Source organism: Cupressus sempervirens, chromosome 9 (assembly GCF_028749045.1).
Source record: "Cupressus sempervirens isolate cs-2001-9-10 chromosome 9, ASM2874904v1, whole genome shotgun sequence".
Lineage (NCBI taxonomy): Eukaryota > Viridiplantae > Streptophyta > Pinopsida > Cupressales > Cupressaceae > Cupressus > Cupressus sempervirens.
The window spans coordinates 401,492,204-401,502,477 of NC_143126.1; the positions used below are offsets into that span (position 1 = coordinate 401,492,204).

Here is a 10,274-nt window from a genome sequence, read left to right on the forward strand (position 1 = left end):
ATTCCAAGTGCTTCTGGTTGATTATCAACATGGCCTCAACATGTGCTATGTTGGAAAAATCTTGTCTTGAAGGCGTTTTCTTCCCCTGCATCTACAGAAATTTCTTCTGTACCTTCCAGACAATATCTTCCGTGGGGGTAATGGCGTCTTTATCCTCTCCTGCACATTGTTTATAGAACCACTTCAAGTCTCCAAGGATTATGTCATCTATAACCTCAAGCCCAGACAATATTTCTTTGATTTTGGCTATCCCCTACATAATTGCTTCATTTCTCCATTCAATACATTCCCTGATTACATAGAGAGTTTTATCATCCAAACTAGCCACAAGGCACTAGGAGAGAAACTTTTGCAGGCCATACTCTTGTATTTCTCCAATCCACAATACTTATCTTACCCAATTACCTCCCTCTTTCTCGTATCCTTCGATGTTTGATTCAACCTCCCTAACAATAGTAGAAGTCTCCTTTCGAGTTTCACTCAGAAGGTTCACTTGTTTTATTGTTTCGTCTTGCACAAATTGGACCCATTCTTCAAATGTCTTGGCAATAACTTTGCACTTTCGTAGGTTATCTAAAAATCGTTGGTTGGCTAGAGATTTAATGTCAACAATGGTGGACATCTCGTTAATTGGCTTTGGTTCTGGGTGCAAAATGGCATTGATGTACTGGGCCATATTCCTCACAGTTTCTTTCATGTCCTATTTGTCCTTGGCGTCTTTCCACACCCGATCAGATCTTTTTGTTAGATGCGTCGAATATTTTCATTTCCACTGTTCTAGTGCCCTTTCCCAAGTCTACTTTACATACCTCATAATCTTGAGGTGTCAGATCCTCTTGGAGTTTATCTTGTGGAGGTTTGGCGATCTCTACTGTTGGAGTTTATCTTGTGGAGGTTTGGCGATCTTGTGGAGTTTATCATGTCCTATCGCCCTGTGCTCTTGTCAAAGTCAATTTGAGACTCTATTTTTGCTTTCTTTGCTATAGAAGATTTTCCAAGACATTTACTTACTAGATCATCCATTGGCATGGAGAGTGGGACCATACTTCGCTTCTTCTCTACATAAAGTTTCTAACCATTTGGGTGTCACAGGTTCCTTTCTAGGTGTGGCAGTGATATCAATTAAAGCCATTGTATCTATTGGTGCACTTCCTCCTTCGGCTATTTCTTGCTGGTCTCCTGTAGTGTCAGACATATCAGGGCCAGGGATCTGCTTTGTTACTATCTCGGCTTCTGGAGAATCCAAGTCTATTGTGATTTCACTTCCTCTTCCACTTTGTGCAGCCCTTTTGCTCTTGGTATTCGAGCGAGTAGTTAGTTATTTTAGTGCTCATTGCCTTAAGTTGAACTTGAAGTTGAACTTGAGGAACAGACGCTTCAACTTCAACTTCCTTTTGCCCTGCAATAAAATCATCAATGTTATAGTTAGAGGTGACAGTTAGCTCTTTGGACGGCTTCTTTTGTCTAACTTTTAAGTGCTTTTGGGGTTTTCTACGTAGACACCTGATTTATTCTACCTTTCAACCAATTTTCTGTCCTTTTCAATACACTAGTCATTCGAGAATATAAATCATCTTCGTCTCTTTTGTTGCAATCTAGTTTAGGGATAGGGAAACACTTAATTTGCTCAATATATAGGGGATCAACCACCTCTTCTTTATCATCTTCTTCTACCCCATTGGTGTCAAGATTAATCTTGAATGCTTGTACTTGGCCCACAGTCATTCTTGACCATAATCTCTTCCTTAATTCGAATTCATCAAATCAATTAGCCCAGTAATCCTCTAAGTGAGGAACATGCCTCAGAGAGGATGCATGTTTTAGGTTTTCTTTGGCTAAACCCATGTAATCGAAGTCTTTTCTGGCAAAGTAGGGCTTGAGACACAGATTGGACATTGCCGACTTTGTCAACATAGCTTGTTTGACATTGGGGAATTTGTAGTGGCCAATTTCTATAGGAAATAGAAAAGCAGGAGTTTTCTTACTATTCTAAGACAAATCCGTAACACTGATGAGCTACCTACAGATTTCTGATAGGATGACATTATCTAGGCAATAGCGTGGCAATTTAGAAGGTTCATCAGTGAAGCCTCTGACTCTGAGATGAGTGAATCTAGGGAATTGGATATAATAACAACCATAAACTTTAATAGCCCACACAGATTCTTCAGACAGCCTACAATTTTCTCACCCCTAAAGCTCGAAAACAAGTTTCCCTAGAAACACATCATTAATTCTCTGGAATTCCTTATGAGGTTCCCTAGCCTGCAGGTTTCTATGGTACTGGTAAATAGTCATGTCATCTGTCCAAGGCTCATGTGGGAGACCTTCACATTCTCTAGATACAGGTAGGATGTAAACCAAAAAGGAGGACATAAAGAACGGGCCAAAGTTATTCAAACCCAAGAGACCTCTGTGTAACCCTTCAGCTATTAAATCTGCCCAATCAATGAATTTCTCTCCTTGAACAATTTTTTGGATGAAAAAGTACATCCAATCCCCCTAGTGGAAAGCATGCTCATTCCCCTTTATTCTATTGAGCAGAAACACTATGTCGGCAATTTCCTTGATAAAATGCTCAATGGTTAGCGGCTTGGGTAACCTTGAGCCTCCGAGTGTTGGCTTTAAAAGCCAAGTCTGTGCCACATTAGAGTCATAATCCTTCTTGTTTTCTCCTACAAGCGCTCGACTTCTTCAAATGTCCACGGCCCATAAGGTTCTTTATGAGGAATCTTTAAGGATGAGTTGACTGTAACCCTATCAATTCTAGCCAAAACTTCACCTGTGACTTTCTTGATACACTTGGTAAGCGGGTCATAACGGTTCGCACACTCAATAATCAATTATAGGCATCCTATGGCAGACGGGAATGTTGCAGCTTTTACCAACCCATTACTGGCAAGTTTTTGGTAAATGGGTCCACCCTATGCATTCTTAATTCTTTCAATCAACTTGGTTAAATCCACCAAGAAGGTGTCCCGAATCTCAGATAGGAGCTCAATAAGCAGGGTTCCTCAAGCTTAGGCTGAAAAAGAGTCATAATTGCTTTAACAGAGGACTGCAAAAATAAAAGCTGACAAGAAACTTAACAAAAACCAAGAACAAGAAAAAAAAAATACAGAGAAGGTTGTTTTACGCACTCACCAGTTTTTGCAAAGCCAAGCACTCCAGTTTTGTTCTTACCAGCTTGATGTTTTGGGCTCCAACAGGGTAAGATAAGCAATTAAAATAGAAAAGGGGAGAATTTAAGGAGTACGATTTCGGGAAATTATGGACAGATATGGAGTGTGAGAAACATTAATACCAACGTGTTCATTTACTTGACAAGACCTCTAAGCCGCTTTCAGTTAATTATCCCCATCTAATCAGTACGCCATTTCACTTCTAATGATGTCAACCAATCATTACTTTCTTTTCTGAAAATAACTTGTATTTTGACACGTGTTGCCTAGCTGTCACATTTATTGCCTTTTACATCTCAAGTTCGTGAAAGAATGTGGGGCCTTTCAAATCGTGTCTACTTACCTAACAAATTCCTGCAGAAGAAAACAAGAGAAAACTGTCAAGAAAAGGAAATCGAAGTTGAAGTTGAAACGACACTTTCTTGTATCGACTTCAGCTTTGTATAAGACATTTTGGGTCGATGGGAAGGCCGAAAGAGGGTCTTTTCTTTTTGCACTTTCACAAATAATGTTGACTTGAACTTGGGGTTGAAGGGGTAAAGGATCAAGTTCAACTTCAACTTGGCACAATTCAGATCTCAGCAATAACAATGGCGAGACAAACATGGGGGTAACAATGTTCATGGATAATATTGTATGCCATCAACCAGTAAAACTATATATTGAGGGATTTGTCATATGCAAATTAAAAGACATACTAGTCGGAACATAAAATAAACTTAAAAGTGATGCCCTTATATGTGAAGACCATAAAATTTCACAAAGTCCTTTTTTGTGGCTTCTAGGTAACGCGAGTGCTTGAGCAATTCAGATGTGTGTATTCGGACTTGAAATTTTGCATTTTTCTCTTACTAATCAAGAGGTTCCTGTTAAAGTTAAGACCCAGAAATAGAGATAAACAACAATACAAGAGTAGAAATAATACACAATGCATTTATCCTGGGAAAACCCTTCCATAAGAAGGGAAGAACCCAGCCACAATTGCAAAAGATTTCTTTTATTGATCAAGAAAAATGTTCACAATACAAGGCTTTCACTTTATCATATTTACAACATACCAAGCAATCATATAAATAGATTGCATAAGACTCTTCATCTTCCACATGAAGGCCTCTTAAAGTCCCAAAAATAAGACCCTTCATATTTCAACATATTCAATGCCTCTTCGCTTGACGTATGACACGTCTTTTTGCATAATATTAACTTGAATATAATCACAAATATCTATTTCAGCTGAAGATGACTGTAACAGTCATAACAACCATATTTCTATCTCATAAAATAAGAGATAAAGATCTCTATCGCAGCTACAAACTTCAACACTCCCTCTTAGCAAGAGATAGATCTTTAATGAGGCAAACACTCATCGCTGTAACCAAAGACATCAATCACATAACATATGTTATCTCAGTATACATAATTCACCATAGTTACTTCATAAGCACATAAGGTAAGAGTCATGAAGTTACATGCATGACTTTCATCATGCCTACCCGTAGTAGGTAATCCATCGTACCTACTTGTGGAGGGTAGAACAAGGACTTTTATCTCAAAACTTCTTCCAAAGAAGGATACATTTCCACCATGCCTACATGTAGAGGGTGGTCCACTGTACCTACTTGTTGAGGGTGGAACAAGGACTTTCACCTAAAACTTCTCCCAGAGAAGAATAAATCTCCATCATGCCTACAAGCAGTGGGTGGTCCACCTACTACTTGCAAAGGGTGGAACGAGGACTTTCACCTCAAACTTCTCTCAAAGAAGAATAAATTTCCATCATGCCTACATGCAGAGGGCAGTCCACTGTATCTATTTGCAAAGGGTGCAACGAGGGCTTTCACCTCAAACTTCTCTCAAAGAAGAATGCAGCAATAACTGAGATTTTCTCTTAACAAAGACTTCGTCTCAACAGGGACAACTTTAATCACCAAAATAAGATGGCTGATGGCTGACTATTGCATAAACTTGCAAAGGGTTGGACATCATCCTCTGTCACGTAACCTCCCTCTGAAGCTGAATAGTCTCCCTTTCTAAATATGATCTTCCCCTTTTAATAATGTGTCATCACTTTGTATCAAGAATACTGCAAACAGCATTGCATAATCTCTCACCATCCCTTTGCATCCTGCAACCACGAGGAATATTGATAACTCATGCCTATCAATGCTAAGAGAAATCACTATTTAAAAATTCAATATTCAAGAGCTATAATCATAAATACTTATCTCTTTGTGGTCTAATGCACACAAATATACACAAAAGAGATTTCATCTTGTACATCTTTTGGCTTATTCACAACACCTCTATATAGCTTTAGAAGGAATACCACAAGCTTCCAATGCTGTGATAATCTCTCAGACAATTTAGAAGCACCCACTTCACAAAGCATCAACCCCACACTGCTTTTGAAACACCAACTTCATGATGTCAGGGAATGGTAAAAGCATTTTGCTTTCAGAATTGTGGCTAGAATCAAAACCATAATTTGAATTTCACCCTACCTTAGGTTGAACTTTGTTAAGAAACATGTTCCTCCCATTTAACTCAAATGCATGTAACTCATCAATTGCATCTTCTATGGCTCTCAGATCAGAAGTTGTTACAAAGCCAAAACCATGAGGGCGACCAGTTTCTCTGACTAACAACACTTGGGCTTCCAAAATATTGCCAAAATGGCTAAAGGTGCTCTCCAACTCTCTATCGGTGGTGCCTTACGAAAGACACCCAACAAACAAGCAGAAACCCTCCTTCCTAGACATTGCTTCTACTTCTCTAATTCATGCCACTAATTATTCCTCTCCTCATGGCCATCGACAATGCCACTTTCATAGTCTTTGTGCTAAAAGGCACAAAGTTTGACTGCTAATTTTCACAGCTCGCTCCCGCTGAGGTGGAGGTCACCATGAGTCCACGGTCTTCCAACATGAATGTTTCCTTTCCAATCTCACACTATGATTGTTGCCAAATGCAATCTGACTCCTCACCTTAATAGTACGTTCTACCTACGAATGCTTTGCATGTATTAGAAATTCTCGAGCAGAACTCTACTTCTCCCTTTTCTTGCAGTCATGGCATCACCAATTATGCATGCTCTTCAAGAACAAAATGTAAATCCTCTATACATGCTAATAAAAGACAACCAAAACATATCTCCTCCGCATGCACTGATAGAAACCACAACACCAAAACTACTAAAATTTTGCCGTTCAAAAAACTCATCATTTGATGGCCACCACGACAGAAACAAATACATCATATAGATACCAAGTCAATGTTCAGCAAGGACATAAGACAAAGAACTAAAGAGGCCCAATGAGAAGAGGAATTTATCAACCCGACAATTATATCAATAAAATGATGCCAATGACATGTATAGTGCAAATACCACTACAACAGATGATAGAAGTTACAAGATTGACGTTTCATTTTGAAGTCACTAGAGGGTCCATCAAATGATAATCACATAACATGAATGAGTTTGCCACATAATCATCGTCATTAGCAAATAGAGAGTCACTCAAAGAGCTTTGCGCAAAAGATTGCCCAGCTCCAGCCAATATGAAATATTACTCACATCAAATTTTATCTCCCGTCGGTTCCAACTTGCATGAGCCAGGTCACAATCCCAAATCATCACGGGTTCCAAACAAAAATTTCTAAGAATAAAATGCACATGCTCAAAGAGTTGTTGGTAATAAATATAAAGAGCTGAACATTAATAATAAGAGATCACTGCTTAGAAATGATTATAAAAAAATACCCTCAATGGAATAAATGGTCCATCTCCATAAGGATATTGAAGCATTTATAAAGCTCAGTCATCGCTCCTACATTGACTAAAGATAAATAACAGACGATCTCCTCCAGATAGCTTATGCACGGGATTTGAAGATTAATATTAGATGATCTCCTATCCATATTAAGCTTCAATCAACATGAAAACATTACTCTGCTTCAAAAACAAAAGACACCGCGACAAGATCATATGTAGATCGTGAATGATATGAAGAATAATGAGACTATGTGAGATACATCCAAAGAAAATATATATCCTTCAATCGCAGAAGTAAATATAAGAAAACTTATCTACCCATTGTGACTCTAATCCTTAAACTATTGTGACTATTGTCAAGCTTGCTTTCCTTGATAGATGCTAGTGATGGGCCTCACCCCTTTTCAGATTGAACAGAATTAGGAGCTCAATGAAGAACGGATTGCTTACTTTTCCATCACCAAGTAGAGTCCAAAATTCGCCTAGAACAATGGAGGTGACTCGACACAAATAATCTCACGCTTGACATATTATGCAAAGTCCATCTCCTACTTGAAAGGCAATCAGAAATGCAAAGCTGCTATTAGCCTTTAGCAAACACAAATAGACTTATACAATCTCCTATACTGCTGTTATCAGAGACTCTGATACCATTTTAAAGTTAAGACCTAGAAATAGAGATAAACAGCAATACAGGAGCAGAAATAGTACACAAAATACACAATGCATTTATCCCGGGAAAATCCTTCCATATGAAGGGAAAAACCCAGCCACAACCGCAAAATATTTCTTTTATTGATCAAGAAAAATGTTCACAATACAAGGCTTTCACTTTATCATATTTACAATATACTAAGCAATCATATAAATAGATTGCATTAGACTCTTCATCTTCCACATGAAGGCCTCTTAGAGTCCTAAAAATAAGACCCTTCATATTTCAACATATTCAATGCCTCTTCGCTTGACATATGACATGTCTTTTGGCATAATATTAACTTGAATATAATCACAAATATCTCTTTCAACTGAAGATGACCATAATGGTCATAACAAACATATTTCTATCTCATAAAATAAGAGATAAAGATCTCTATCACAGCTACAAACTTCAACAGTTCCCACAAACATTTTTGAGAATCATAGATGTTTATGTTAAAAGAGAAATGCCACAAAGACACTGCAAGCTATGGCCCCAGAATTTCCAAACTAGAAGTCTGCTTGAACTAGGTAACTACAAAATATTCGTATGTGCGTAACTTACATTTTAAACTTAATCCATACCCTTTCACCCATAACCACTTAAATCATGTAGGAAGACAATTTGAAATTAATTATATAGGATTTTGAAAAGCATATCTAAATGCTTTAGTTATAGACCGTCGTAATTTTACAAGGGATTTTTTTAATTAGCAATCCTTTATGTACTCTGTCATAGTAGCCATGTTTACAAAAGAACAAAACACAAGGGGTACAAAAACAAGCAGAAAAGAATAAGATAAAGGGGAAAATGTATGAAGATATTTTCAACAGAATGCGTTTAAGCATGAAAAATTTAATACAAAATTTTTCATTCAGGCTAAATTTACGTTAGAGACTGGATCAACGTTCGCCAATGCTATGCAGCACAACAAATAGAATTTATAGTATGATGTAATATAACTTGTTTGCTAGAGTTCCTAGCACATTCGTGTGCATTAGGCATACAGTGTTTTTAAACTACTCTTTGCAAGGCATACATGCAGTAAAACTAATCATGATCGTTTACAAATGCAGTGTCATAAACCAAGCAAATGAAGTATTACAGATAAAGTAGGTCCTATGCAGCTGAATTTTGCTGCTCAATTCCATTAAATAAAACAATATCAGGTAGGGTTCATTACTTTGAACCTTGTATCGTATCGTGGAATTATGAAGGCTTCGAATGATGATCCAATTCATATATTACCCAATTGCCTAAAAAGCAAAACTTTGATAAGCGGTAACTCTGCTTTTGAAGACAACAAAGGTTCTCAAATTGGATGCCCAACCAGACAAGAACGTTCCCTGCGTTTGGCTACCACTAAATTAAAAATTGACGTTTAAAAAATTATATCTCGTAATACCCAAGGCGATATCCATCCTTCAAGTTTTTGAAAAATATTAAGTAAATTGGAGGAGAAAAACCCTTACCTGGTTTGTAAGAATTGAGGAAAATAATACACATCCTTAATATATTGTCGACTGCGTGTTGTGAATTTGCACGGATATGTTGCTGTCAAATTTGATAAGGAGATGAGGGATCTATGATGGTGGAAATAGAGTCGGCATTCGATGTTTTTGGGCTGAGAGATCAAAAAGTGTATTAAGGTGCCGTTCCCAAAATTGTCTTCGATGTGGAGAAAAACGAAAACAAAACACCAATTTTTAAGTCTTCTACGATATAAGATGGCTCTTAGTTTTGCTTGCTTAGAAAGGAGAGGAAGGAAAATAGAGATATTGATGAAAGAAGGAAATAATAAGAAGAGATATGAAGAGATAAAATGGATGGAAAGATGTGTAATATATAATAAATATAAAAAGAAGGGGAGGGAAGAGAATCTTTATTTATATAATTATATAAAAATTAGTAATTGTATCTTAGTGTGTAATCATAAAGTGGTTTGAAAGATTCATAAGAATTGTTTTAGTTTTTAGTTTCTATTATAGGCAAGAATACTATTGCATCCATTGTTGTATCTATTAGATGCAACTATAAAATATATTAGTTTAACCCTATAAGATTCAAGTATTTTTTTAGTTATTAAGTTTTTTATAAAGTTTGAATTTTTTATTATTTTTTGAAATGGAAAAAAGCTATTTAACTAAAATCTTATCGGCTCTCACTAATAATAGTAAGGGAGAAAATTAATTTTTGAAATCAAAATATCAAGAAAAATTTAAAGCTCTAACTTTTAGTATTAATTGTGTAATTAATATGATTGAAAATATCATAAAAGATGATGATGTGACACTACATTTACTTTATCATTTAAGAATTTGAGAATTTAAATTCTTTATAAAGTTTGAACATTTTAATTTTATTTTTTGAAAAACAAGAATAGTATTTAATTGAAATCTTAGTAGGTCTTACTAAATAGTAATGAAGAAATTTAATTTTTAAAACTAAAAATTAATGAAAATTTAAATTCTAACTTTTTGTATTAATTATCTGATTAATATAATTATTATAAAAGATATGTCACACCACACTCTCATAGACAAATACTATTGCATCCATTAGATGCAATTAAAAACTATAAAATATATTAGTTTAACCAATAAGATTCAAGTATTTTTTT

At 36.2% G+C, this 10,274-nt stretch overlaps 1 protein-coding gene across 9 annotated transcripts in view; it reads right to left on the bottom strand.

Moving 5' to 3' along the window:
* LOC149538954 (uncharacterized) overlaps nucleotides 1-9,465 on the bottom strand; it is a 72,622-nt gene extending 63,157 nt beyond the window's left edge. For 4 of the 9 annotated variants that reach the window (XM_089800346.1, XM_089800341.1, XM_089800345.1 and 1 more), the window contains exons 1-2: nucleotides 9,127-9,414; nucleotides 8,845-9,000 (exon numbers count right to left, since the gene is read on the bottom strand). The gene's annotated coding sequence lies outside the window, so the exon portion shown is untranslated. Of the gene's footprint in view, nucleotides 1-8,837; nucleotides 9,001-9,126 lie in introns of all 9 variants that reach the window. The other 5 variants (XM_089800348.1, XM_089800340.1, XM_089800347.1 and 2 more) reach the window with 3 other exon arrangements.
* Between the last annotated feature and the right edge of the window lie 809 nt (nucleotides 9,466-10,274).